The following is a 12923-nucleotide window of genomic DNA, read 5'->3' on the forward strand; positions in this document are numbered from 1 at the left end:
GCTCTGAAACTTCAGTTGTCTGAATCTTACACTGAGTCTTCCAGGAAAAAGTCAATTCATAGCCATGATGCTGCTGGCTCTGATTCAGGAACATACAGGGATGCTGTTCTGGGGAACAACTCCTCCGGTCCTAAAGTCCAACAAGAAGTTCAGATATTGTCAGTTGTCTACCTGAAAATGAGCTACAAGCAAAAATATCTACATGATATTAATTGGTTGGCCATTATTTTATTCCATCATTTTTGCCAGGGAGCAGAGAAATGTTTGTATTCAGGATGCTGCTGTTGCAGTGCTGAAGTGACCCGGAGCCCATTTATTACACAAGTGGAAAACCAAGCAAACACTCCAGGCTCTGAGTAGCTATTAAGGAAGCAACAGAGAAAAGGTTGGATCACAGCTTTCAGATTTGGTGTTGCTCAAAACAATAAATTTTGAGGGAATATTTACCCTGTAAATTTTGAGGGTTTTTTTGTTTGTTTGTTTGTTTTGTTTTACATATTCCCTAAAGACAGCCCTGTAAGAATGCTTACAGCTCTGCAGTTGATAATCCACACTCAAATTCCTATAGACAAGTGGTCACAACCATTAAATTTACAGAAAGATACAGATAACGTTATCCACAGATTTGTGAAGTATTTGCTTTCCACACACTGCTTCTGCTTGCTCACTTTTGAGCATGAACAAGTCCCCAAATTCTATGACTAAAAGGACTCAATTAGCCTAAAGGAATTAACAGGGACATGAGAATACTTGGCATAGGGTACAGAAATGCACACCAGTTTGTTTTTCTTCCACAACAGCCAACTCTTGGAAGACCAACTTGACAAGTATAGTATTCCTTTGTGTTGTTCCTGGCTCCCAAAATGGCTTTTCATGCAGCTGTTGGAAGGAATTCTCAGCCCTATTTGGAAACAGAGATTTAACTCAAAAACAACCCAGATTAACTCAAGATCCAAGCACAGTCAAGCAGTTTAAGGCCAAAGTTCTAAATTTAAGATAAAGCTGTTGTCACCTTTGCAGCTTCTGCACACAAAATACTTCACTTTCAGATTTAAGCCACCTTCCCTCACTGGTAAGTGATGAGCACATCCTAGAATATTAAGATACAAGGAAAGCCAAGTACTTTTCACTTTGTTTTTACTAATTTGATGGCAAAGGACAAGGTTACTAAATTTAAGCAAAGAAAAACATTTTGGAAACAACCTTGAGAGAAATAATACACAATTACTAGACACTGAAACACACAGACTATATACATTCCCATTATTGCACAAAGATCGATGTGACAGAAGAGCCATTTAATCCTCCATCAAGAAAGAATAAATGAAGCACTAGGATATGCTATAAGAAGAGTGTAAAGGAAGAACACTTTCACAAGTGGCCTCACATTATCCAGGAGAAGGCCAAGCTCTGAACAGAGGTAAAAGTGCCTGTGATTCTTCCTAGACCCAAGACCAACTGCAACAGGACTGTACTTATCCTGCAAGTTCTGCACTGCTCTTCTTAGGACATGCTGAATATCAGTAATGTCCTAAATGGGTATCTTCAGGGTGCAAAGGGGCACAAATTACACCAGCCTAAAGGCACGATGCTTACGGTCACAAACAGCTCCAGTGAATTCTCTAACTTTCACTCTGTCATCAGGCAGTCTGTACTTCTCATCTCTCAGAACATGGGTATTTAAGCCACATTTTTTGTCTTATTCCTCAGAAGGATTTTGAAGGATACTCCTACCAACACCACAGAGATGCCCAAGATTCCTGAAAAGACTGGAAAAACACATGCCAAAAGCAATTGTTTAAACCTGATACTTCTTCATAAGCATTGGGGTGGGAGGGCATGATCTGCAAGAAGGCAGAGAACACCCAGGATGTCTAAACCTTATACATTTAGGATCCACAAACCAGAAACTGACTGCAAGTCTCCCAATAGTATACACTATCTGAATTTCAAAACCTGATTTCACTTGTTCATCTGGAGAAGTACAAGGAAAAACTATTTACATACAAACACAAATTAGAGAACTTTCTGCTGGTAATAAAACAGGTCATGTAATATATATTTCTTCCGTTTCAAAGCATCCACAGTCTGATGAAGATTACTATTACTATGTTGCCCTCTTCCATTTGTTTTTCTACTGAACATACAATTTTATACTTGGCCGAACATTTAAATATGATTATGAAACAAGACTACACACCAGTGAATCTCAATTGAGGAACACTGAGCTCATTAATTAGAAGTTAGCCATGTCAAAGAAATAAAAGCAGATAAGTGGAGTTTTACTGCTTACAAGTAACCAAACAATAGGTGGTTGGTTTTTGTTAATACATTTTTGCCCCCAGGTTAAGGCAGAGTATCAGGAAAGGGGAAAAAAATCAGCCCAACGTTTTTTTCCTCTGGTAACATTTAGTTAAATTACCAACTGCAGTCATTCATGAGGAACAGCCAATGAGTTTGAACATAGCTTTAAAAGTCCTTATGACTCAGTAAGATGCAAGTTTTAAAAAGGTTAAGTAATACAGTGCCACCTGATTCCTTCTCTTCAAATCTCTGTATCTATTTTCAAGCAAAACTATTTCTTTTTAATTAGCAGTTATGCAGTTTCATGGCCTTTCCATCCTTAATAAAAGCACATACTCATTAGTGGGTATTCCCTTGAGCTTACTGTCCTTCCAAACTAACATGTATCAACATACTAACACCCATTTATCAGATGACTGAAACAATAAGCGCATTGATGCTTATTATCAAGCAAATAATCATTAACTGAAAAAGTTAATTAAAATAGGAAAGAAAGCATTCTTAAGACTTGCATCCTCGTTTCATGCTGGATTGTCTGGTTATGCTAGGCATAATGCTAAGTACCAATATGGATATTTTGTTGATGAGTGCCCAAAGTTAAATAATCATTTAAAAAAAAAAAAAAAGGAATAAAAAAGCTTCAGTACTTGATAGCATCATTGCAAATCTCAGAGTCAGAAATGCTTTTTCACCAATAATACTGGGGAAAATAAAGTATTTCTTCCTATCCTACACTAGTGCTGAAAAGGGTTTGGCACCCACAACAAAACTTCAGCACACAGCAGTCCCAGAAAGTGGAGCTCATTCATGTGAGTATCCAGAGGTTCCACAGAACACTGATGGGGTGAGGGAATAAAAATAAACAAATAATAAATATTGAAAATCTCAGAGAAAAGAACAAAAGCATTGGCTTCCACTACCTGTATTCTTTTGAAAGGGATTCGGTGGGCATGGGAACATAACAGTGCAGGTTATTCCACAGAGACAAGTCTTACATTGCACTAAAGATGGGGGCATTCCTACTAAGATAGCTTCACAGATAGCTTTTCTTTTACACAGGCATTTCAACTCAACAAATACATTCTTACGGGTGTTTACTCAAGGAAAGAGAGGAGAACAACATCAAGTAATGCAAATTTTAATCGTTATCTACTTAATGTCTACCTAATCACTATGAAAGAAAAACAAACAAACGCTGAAGTGGAGAAGGTTAATGCCGCATCAGTCACAGAGAGACCCACCCTAACACCCGTAATCAACTTCAAGAATTCTACCCTTTTCAGCAGTCTTTGAGTCTGAGCTTTACTTGGCATGGTTCATTAAATACAAAGATATTTCTTGAATCTGTATGACCAGCTTCTGGTTCCAGATTAACTGTAATCACAGTCAGGAACACAGCAGAAACAGTAACACCTGCAAACAAAGTGAAAATCAACACTCCTCTGCCATGCCAGCATGGCCAGACAGTAGCTGGGCAGAAGATGGACCATGCCCAAGCTGGCAGCTGAACACAGGAGCTAACAGAGCTCCTATGGAGGACATACCCACAGCTGCAGCAGGTACAGCTTACAGACAGGAAAGACCCCAGCTATCTTCCATCTTGCCCTCTGCTGAACCAATCCCACAGGCCACGCTGGACGCACCCCTTGCCATCATTCACTGACCCCAAAATTCCAGGTTGAGATTCCTTGGAGGTGACTGAGAAAAATGCAAGCCAATGAAAGACAGAGGTGAGCAGCCACAGCTGGCATTTCAGGCACCAAGAGTATCACATTAGGTGTAATTTGTGTGTGGAGGCTCCTTGCCCATATTACTACTCTGGTAATCCAGTCACATATCTGCTCCCTTTGTTTCATGTCTCCATGATGGTTTTTCTTTCCCAAGTTTATTAAACAAAACTTATAAGCTTCTAAATTGAATAAAACAATACGTTGCTCTGAAAGTAATGCTTCCCATTTATTACCATAAACACTGCAGTAAATACAAGAAGCACAGTAACACTATTGGATAGAGTAAATTCTGAGCTACAAAACACGCTATTTCAACAGTCACTGCCAGTAATTCTGCATTTTGGCCACTGATGAACAAGAGCAGGCACGTCACACTCATACAACTTTGCACCAATAGAGGTGACCCACTGCTGCTGCAATGCAGCACTCACTGCCCTCCGTGCTCACATCCACTGGTTGATCTCCATAATAGTACAGCAAACATCAATAAATGTCAATAGGTGCCAATATTTCCACATGGAGGGATTCAATGACACATCTCTGCAGCTTCCTCACTTCCAAGTCAAATGTCATCATGTCAGACTGCCCCTCTGACACCATCTATCACACAGCAACACAGAATATCAGTGGGAAGGTTCAACCTCTACTACCATAACAACATCCACCTCTGACATCATGGACCAACAGAATAAGTAGAAGGCAATACTTCAGAGCAGCCCTCAAAGAACACATAGATCAATCTGTTGTTCCTATAAAATACACACATGAATTTCAGAATTGTGGATTTAATAAGATAATCTGATAGTCCTGGATAGCATCATCACTTTTTTGCATGATCCTTATGTGACCTAAATTAGAAATCTACAATAGAAATATATAGTTTAGTTGTGTTTTATCTTGAGGAGCTGCATTCCTTCCAACTCAGATGATATTCTATGCTGTTCATAGCCTACCAGAAGTTGAGCCATTCCCAGGCTCTACACATGAAAGGGACAAAGCCAGTTCCACTTCCCCAGCCAAAGGCTGTGATCCCATTTGTTACAATTGGGAAGATTCACGCGGTGAAAGCAGAACACGAAATATAACAACAAAGGGACCAGAGCAGATAGGGCAATATTTTACAAAACAGTAAAGGTACTCACTCCTCTCTGAAGATCAAAGCTTGCAGGAAAGACTGCACAAGTGAGGGATCTCCAACCAGACATCCTTCCCCAGTGGCAGTCAGCCCTTAAATGGGGTCTAAGAGAGGTGCAGCCAGGCTCCACCCCTTCTACTCACACACCTGAATTGCCTTCACCTGTGCTCCCAGGGCTGACCAGGTCCTTTCCCCAGGTGCTCAATCAGCAATTCAGGCCATGACTCAACAGTTCCCATACACCATTAAGTACAGATTTACACATTATCAAACAGGTTCGATCTGTTGGATACTGCACTTCCTAAAGTTCTTAAAGCCTGGCTGTTCTACTTTCTCATTATGGAAGAGCACCACATGTAACTTTCACTGACCAGCAAAACCTGTGAGGAATTCAAGTGACAAATACATCTGGATTTGCTGCACTCACACCAACAAACAGCTGTCATGGAAACAAGAAAAAGGAGTTTTACATTAAAACAAAGCAAGTGGTTTATTTCCATGGGTATTGACAGTTCTCCCCCAGTTCTAGTGTTTTTCATGCAGAAAACCTAATGTGCTTATTATGCTCAATTGCTAAAATCGTCTGCACCATTTGGAACCTGTGCAAAAATAACTCAGTGACAAAATTACAGGTGTCTGATAGAACTACTGCTCCTTCCATTGAACCAAGCTTAATAGCATTGCTGCATTATTTACGGAAGTCTTCTTACACACATACCACCAAAGTAAATTTTACCACATGAACCATTCAATCTATAGTAGACATAAAACATGGGTCCCGCTTTTAAGTTTTTCTCAAGTGTCTCAACTTGGCAATAACTTGACCTGATATGCTTTTTTTCCCCTCCTCCCCATACATCTGAGCTCAGTACGAGGTTATTCTTTGCACATTTGGATTGTTGCTGAATATTATATTTCCTTTTTGTTCCACTTTGATCAAGGGAATCCTCTTCTAGAAGAGCTTGTTTGTTAACATGCTCTTTAGGAAGACAGGCACATTAAAGGCAAGGGAAAGACACTACAGAAAATATGCATTACCATGATTGCAGTAAATGCAACACAGAATGAATAAGAAGTGCTTCATCAGTTCAGAAGCATGTTGTTACCTACCCAAATCACTGCAGCAAGCAATTCAAACCGCTTATAACTATCTGGAGTAATGCAGTTAGCAGAACGAAGAACACATCAGTTTGAAAGCAGTTTTAATTTAGTAAAAAAATAACAAACCAAAAAACAACACACCACCTCGTTGCTTATATCCTGTAAGACCAAAGCTTTCACAGTAAACTTATATTAGCATCTGAAAACAAACAGGGCACAATCAGAGCAGGGAGAAAGAGCTGCATAAATAAGCAACAGTATTAAATAAGCAGAGAGGGACAAGAACCGTGACTTCCAAAGGGCAACTACAGAGCGCATTGCCTAGAGTCATAATTCTCATAGAAGTTGTTTTCTTTGCTATCATAGACTTCCTGATGGGCATATGGATGGTAATAAAATATGAAAATACTAGCTTGCCAGAAATATTATCGTTCATGATAAAAAAAATGCTGGGATCTGGACTACTGGTCAGATGGGAGACAGAAATATTTGGAAGGGCAATTACAAGCAGCCCAAAATTCCACTGTCCTCTCCCACACGAGCACACAGGGCTGATATCCACTGAGAGCTGCTGATGGTGATGGAGAAGGGCAGGAGGAATGTTAACAATCCTCCCCTTTTGACCCACATCAAGGCTGAGATCACAAAGAGGCTTTGCAGGGGCAGAGCCTGGAAAGAAATCCAGGCCACACACAGGAGCCGTGCTGAACTAACAGGCTGGTTCATGTGAACCCTCCCCCTCGTCCTCTCCTGCTTTAAAATACAAAAACAACAAACAAACAAATCAATCAACACCTCAGTTATTAGAGCGTACCATATATTTGATCTTTATAATGATACCACTACTTTTTAATTGTAAGACTGGATAAAAACCACTTCATTTAGCACTTAGTGAAAACCACACTGCTAAGGCACAGACTTCCCCAGCCACTAAACTAAACCTGCACCAGTTGTTCCATACAGCAAATTTGTAAGTGGGAGATGCCGTTTAGGAGATTCCTGCCTTTTCCTTACAGACTGTGACTTGTTCCTACCTTCCCACCAGGGCCTACTATCCCACAGCAAGGCCAACTCGTGCATTAGCAAAGTCATGAGCTGTGAAATGATTTGGCTTCCCACACAGACACTCGCGCTCTCTGCAGCATCCTTTGAACAGGAATAAGCAGAACTAAGGTGTCAGAAGAAGAAGAGAGGAAATTGGCTTTGTCATCATTGACTCAAAACATTCAATCACACACACTGATCATTCACCTACAAAATGGGGTCATGTCTGTGGCACAAGTCATCGCTGCTCAAAACAAACGTCACAGAGGGAGCAAGTCCACATCCTGACACACTCGTTCCCTTCCACTTCTCAGGCTGCAAGCACAGCACCCTTAGAATCTGAGCTGAATTCCACCAATAAGGTAACGAAGGCTCATGGATCTCCCCAACAAAATAAAAAAAAAGATAATAAATAAATAAACTTATTCAGTGGTGTGAACGCAATGAGTGATGAAACATAGCATGGTACTAGAAAGGACAAGGTTAAATAGAAACCATCTCTACTACCTCAGTCAAAGCACCAAGAAGCTGCTCCACATAACTTTGGAAACGTTAATCCAGACTCAAAAAAAAAAACAAACAGGCAGTAGAAGATTCAGAAACCCTGTGAATATTTGTCTTTTCCTAACATAAAGATCAACAAAACCTACCAACACAACAACTTAGTAGACATTATATTAGACCTCCACCACAAAAAGCAACTACATGTGCATGTAACATTAACAAGTGAGGTGTCCTAACAAACAGTTAAGAATGCCTTCCATCTTTGACTCATTTTCTCTCCCCACTTTTCTCACCTTAAAGGCAGCTTGCTCCACAGCTCTGGATGACATAGGTACCAGTTTATGTTCCTCGCATATTACACAAGGGAGCCATACAGGTACAGAGATAGACAGAGATATTGTTTCACAGTGCCTTAAATCCACTCTTTGATGACAGATAGCCCCTAAAAGAAACAGCCCACCAAAAAATAACCACCAGAGCGAAAAACACCACGTAAGTCCTCCCTCATCTACAGAGGAGCACCGAGGCCACTGGAAAATAAGCAACAAATAGTTTTAAGTTTTGAAGATGTTATAAAACTTATCAATCCTTTGAGCTTTTCCTTCAACCACGATTATTGTGATCACTTCTAACCCTGGTTATCAGGGTAAGTACCCTCCCTGCCAAATATCCATCATATGATTATTACCATTACTTTTCAATATTATAGACTACTCCTACCTATACTTTGATGGCTTTTACTTTTAAGAGGTTTTTGTTTGTTTGTTTTCTCCCCCTGAATGCAGTTAGAACTGAAGGCCAGCTGACACACTTTTTGTGTTAAGTATTTACCATTTTATTATGCCCCAGAGCCATAAGTCAAAAAGCATGCTTGGGTCAGTTGGCCTTGTATGGTTTCACCTCCCCACTCACATGACCACAAAACAGACTTTACACATCAGTTCCCAGAACACCTACCTCAAATGGTGAGTGTTGCAGCACAGAAGCAAAGCTGTCTGCATCTCAAGATTCCTCCACAGCACAACCAGAAAGCTCCAAAGTAAAGGGGAAGTGAATATAACAGTAAGAACCTCACCCAAATTAACAGCCCATCAGCAACACCTGCAGCTTTCCTTCTTACCCTGTCAACTTTGCTTTCCCATTGCAAGAGCCTGACTTTGGAGCTACTGTAGGTTCAGATATAGGCCAGAGTCATCTCAGAAAGTTAAAAATATAGACTAGAACTACTTAACTTTTCAGCATTGTCATATCTGTTCTCCACTGTGTTTGGGAGTTCTCTGTACAGTAAGCCCAGCAACTTCAGGATAGACTGTCTTGGAATGTCCTAAAGATGTTAAAGAGTTAACTGGAGGTGATCTCTATTAGGATGTCTTTCCAAACGTAGACGTTATACCAGAGGTTTTAAAACCAAAAACGAAGTCCCCACAAAGACTGTGCAAGAAACAAGCTCCTGTATGGCAAACATACGCTATTAACAACTCTGTCATTGAGGAATGTTATTTTCCTTTCTACCACTAAAAGAAGCTGTCATCGTGACCTGTTTAACATAATAACCCAGAAGATGAGTGCAGAAGCTCAGCCAGCTCTTCCTTTAGTATAATAATGTGGTTGGGAAAGCTTCAGTGCATGAACACTCTCTGCTATGGCTATGTAGAAAATATTACAAGCTAATGGAAGGAGTATGAAGTCATAATCAGATAGAAAGGGCATCACATACTGATAAACTCCTGATGTGAGCATCAGATACTATATGGAAACTTGGAACAGTTCCTCCTGTGAAGGGCACCAACCCAGATATGCCCTTGGAGAGCAGCTTCCTCAGTTACAAAAGTTACACTCCTTTCTCTTCAACAAGTGAGCAGGAACTGAAGTTTTAAATTGATTAAGTAGAAGAAATAACAATATGAGAAGCGAATGCTAGCTCATTTCTATAGGATGTCATGGGGGGGGGGGGTGTAGGGGTGGTACAGAAGGAGCAGCAGCCACTGCTCCAAGTCTGCACTGCATGGTTTTGTTCAAGATGCCAATAAAACTGGGACAGGCTGCAACAGCACAAAATCTTCACATGAATGGGACAATGACTGACACAAGCAGAGCAAGGTCCTCAGAACTTCACTGTCACACTATTTTTGTTAATATTCTAACAGTGATTTCCTTGGTTTTCCCCTTCATCTCCCTCACCCGCTACTCTCAGCCTGTAACGCATCCTCTGTGCAGCCATAAAAGTCCCAATAACAATGAGAGAAAAAACAGCACAAGCAACTGCCATTTCCAATGCATTCATACAAACACTTGTGTGGTTTAAAAGTTGAGAGCAAGAGCACCAAACGTCCAGAGGTGCATACAAGTTATCAGAAGGGCAGCAAGTTCTATTTCTCATTTTTTGCTGTATTTATCCACATATTCAGGTTAGAAAGGAATGGGAATCCAAACCAGCTTTATCACATTGAGGAAGAAGTACCTTAAAAAACTACTTTGAGGGATTTGTTTTGCAACAGTCAAAACTTCATTATTTTCCTTCCTAGAAATGCCAGCATGATAAACACCACTCAACAAACGTTACATGGTTTCCAATTCCTGCACAGAGCCCACACAGAACACGTGTTTTATAACACCCTCATGGCCCAGGTTCTTTAGCACTCAGCTTTTTACAGAGAAATCATTAAGTGCCAAGAACTGTTTAAAAGAAAAACTAGTCTTCCTTGGGCCAAGTCATTGTCAAACTTGCTCAAAGAGCTACAAAAATTTTGCCTGATTAAAGATTGCAAAAGCACGCCTACCCTCCGAATTAAAGCAACGTGCCAGCTCCTATTTTGTCACCCGGAAAGCTGTGCCAAAGGGGCTGGAAATACCATTGTCAACAGGTTCATGCAGACCCGAATGTAAGTGGGAAATGTTCACACTCTGGGCAACACAGAGTAGCACAAATAACCTCTGGTGGGTATTTGACTGCTACACCACCAGCACGGCAGTTTTTACATGGTGTCAAGAGCTAAACATACAGTTTCCAAGGAAAATAGCGAGAAATGGAGTTATGAAAGAAGAAAGCTCCGAGAACTTTGGAGTAGAGGAAGAAAAAAGTTAAGCTGGTGGAAATGTGGGGGTAAAAGCAAGATGAACAGGAAGCTGCCTGCACCCAACAGCTGTCTCAAACTGAGACGCAGGTAATCTCACCTGTATGCTACATTCTTAACTTCTAAACCATCATATTCTCCAAAACTTTCATATTTCAACAGTTTGGGTTTTTCTTCTCCTGCACAACAGTAAGGCGACTGTCTCCTCTCTTCTCCCACAAAGGCCTTGAGTTTACATTAAGCTAAGCGATGAATTAAGTACATGAACTTACAATTTTTAGAATTAGGGGTAACGTCCTACAAGCTTTAGGCAATGCCCAGACTTGTTGAACCCAGTAAACTGATCAGATAGAAGCACCATTGGGCAAAAGACAGTTCTGCCAGCCACCTTCAGGCACTGCTCACTGACCCTCAGAACAGCCACAGCAGGAGAACAAGAACCAGAGAAACATTTGATTCCTCTACGTCCCAAATTCTTAACAGCAAAGTAGCCCAGCGCTACAACAGCAGCTTTAAAGGCAAGCTGATCTCTTCCCTATGCTGTTACAGCCTTTCAGACCCACTGCAAAGCTCAGAGATTAGAATCATTTAAGAAAGCAAACAAACAAACAACAGAAGGAAGGTATTTATCCACCAGTAAATACAATAACGCAGCAAATCTCAGCATTACGACAGATACATTTTATCACGTTACCCAAAGCGTGAGACCAACAAAGTAACACCTGGGAAAGAAAGGCGGGGCGATAACGCTTTCAATATCACAAGCCCCCGAGCCCATCAGTACCAGCACGTGAGTACCAGAGACAAGCGACGCAGCAACGGCACATATAGAACACGAGCATTCTGCAACAGAAACCCAGCAACCAGCATTGGCGAACTCCCAATAGAAGGAAGTCACCTAGGACACGACGGGCGCACGGCAGCAGGAAAGCCCCCTCCCAGCTGCTCGCTACAAACATCGGCTCGGTTATTTAAGAGTTCATTTTTAGGTTATCCGTGAGTTGAGCAGCAGGGCCGGGGTTTTCTCACGTGCCTTCGCACCTGGAGGATGCACAGCGACGAGCAGGAGCGCCGTCGATGGAGAAAGAAGAGAACAGAAAGTTTCTTCTTTGCACTCACCTGGTCCCGGCCGCCCCGTCCCGCGGGGCAGGAGGAGGAGGAGGAGGAGGCCATGTTGCAGCGCGCTCGGCACCTCGTCTCACCTCGTTAAGCGTAGGGGCAGAGCCGTCCCGGACTCGCCCCCACCGACGGGAGGGGCTGCCCCTGGTCGCCGCCGCCCCCTCAGGTGGAGCCGGGCACGGCGGGCGGGGCGGCCCTGGGGCACCGCCGTCACTCCCGGGGGCTGCGGCCGTTCTGCCCCGCGGTGGCGCAGCGCGGAGAGCAGGTGGCGCTGCCGGCGGGCAGCACCGAGACAGAAGCGGGCGGCAGCAGTTGAGCTCGTTGTCATCCTTTGAATGACTTTATACCGCTTGTTCCGGACGGGACTCGTTTCCTCAGCTCGCACAGCTGATGGCAGGAGGAATTTTTAAGCGTCCAAGCTTATGTGTAAATCTTGAGTCTCATCTACGTTCCCACGTGGAAGAGAATCTTTCTTGGCAGCTAGAGAGATACCTGGGAGGAAGGAAGTCAGCTTCCCTCGCTGCAGGACATGTTTCCAGTTGTGCTGCCCTGCCTGAGGTTTGGGATTTGCAGGTGCTATCAGGGCATGCTGGAATTTGTTAATAGTCACACAAGTGTTGTATTCAAGAGGTATCGCCCTTTAAAATTACCTAAATGCTGCTAAATAACTCCTACTGTCCTTTTGCTTTGTTACACTGACCAAATAATGTCTTCTTATTAATAGGTATTAAAAGATGCCAGTTGGTATTTGTGTTTATCTGCTTTTGAATGCGGTGGCCACAGGTTCTGTAATTACTATTTACAAACAAGTCAATTTTTTCAATCCCATCATTATGTACGAGACAGAATACACTGTTTCTCTTCTTTACAATAAAGCTGTTGTTGGAAATAATGTGATTATTATAGGAAAGA

This window comes from Coturnix japonica, chromosome 6 (genome assembly GCF_001577835.2).
Source record: "Coturnix japonica isolate 7356 chromosome 6, Coturnix japonica 2.1, whole genome shotgun sequence".
Classification (NCBI taxonomy): domain Eukaryota; kingdom Metazoa; phylum Chordata; class Aves; order Galliformes; family Phasianidae; genus Coturnix; species Coturnix japonica.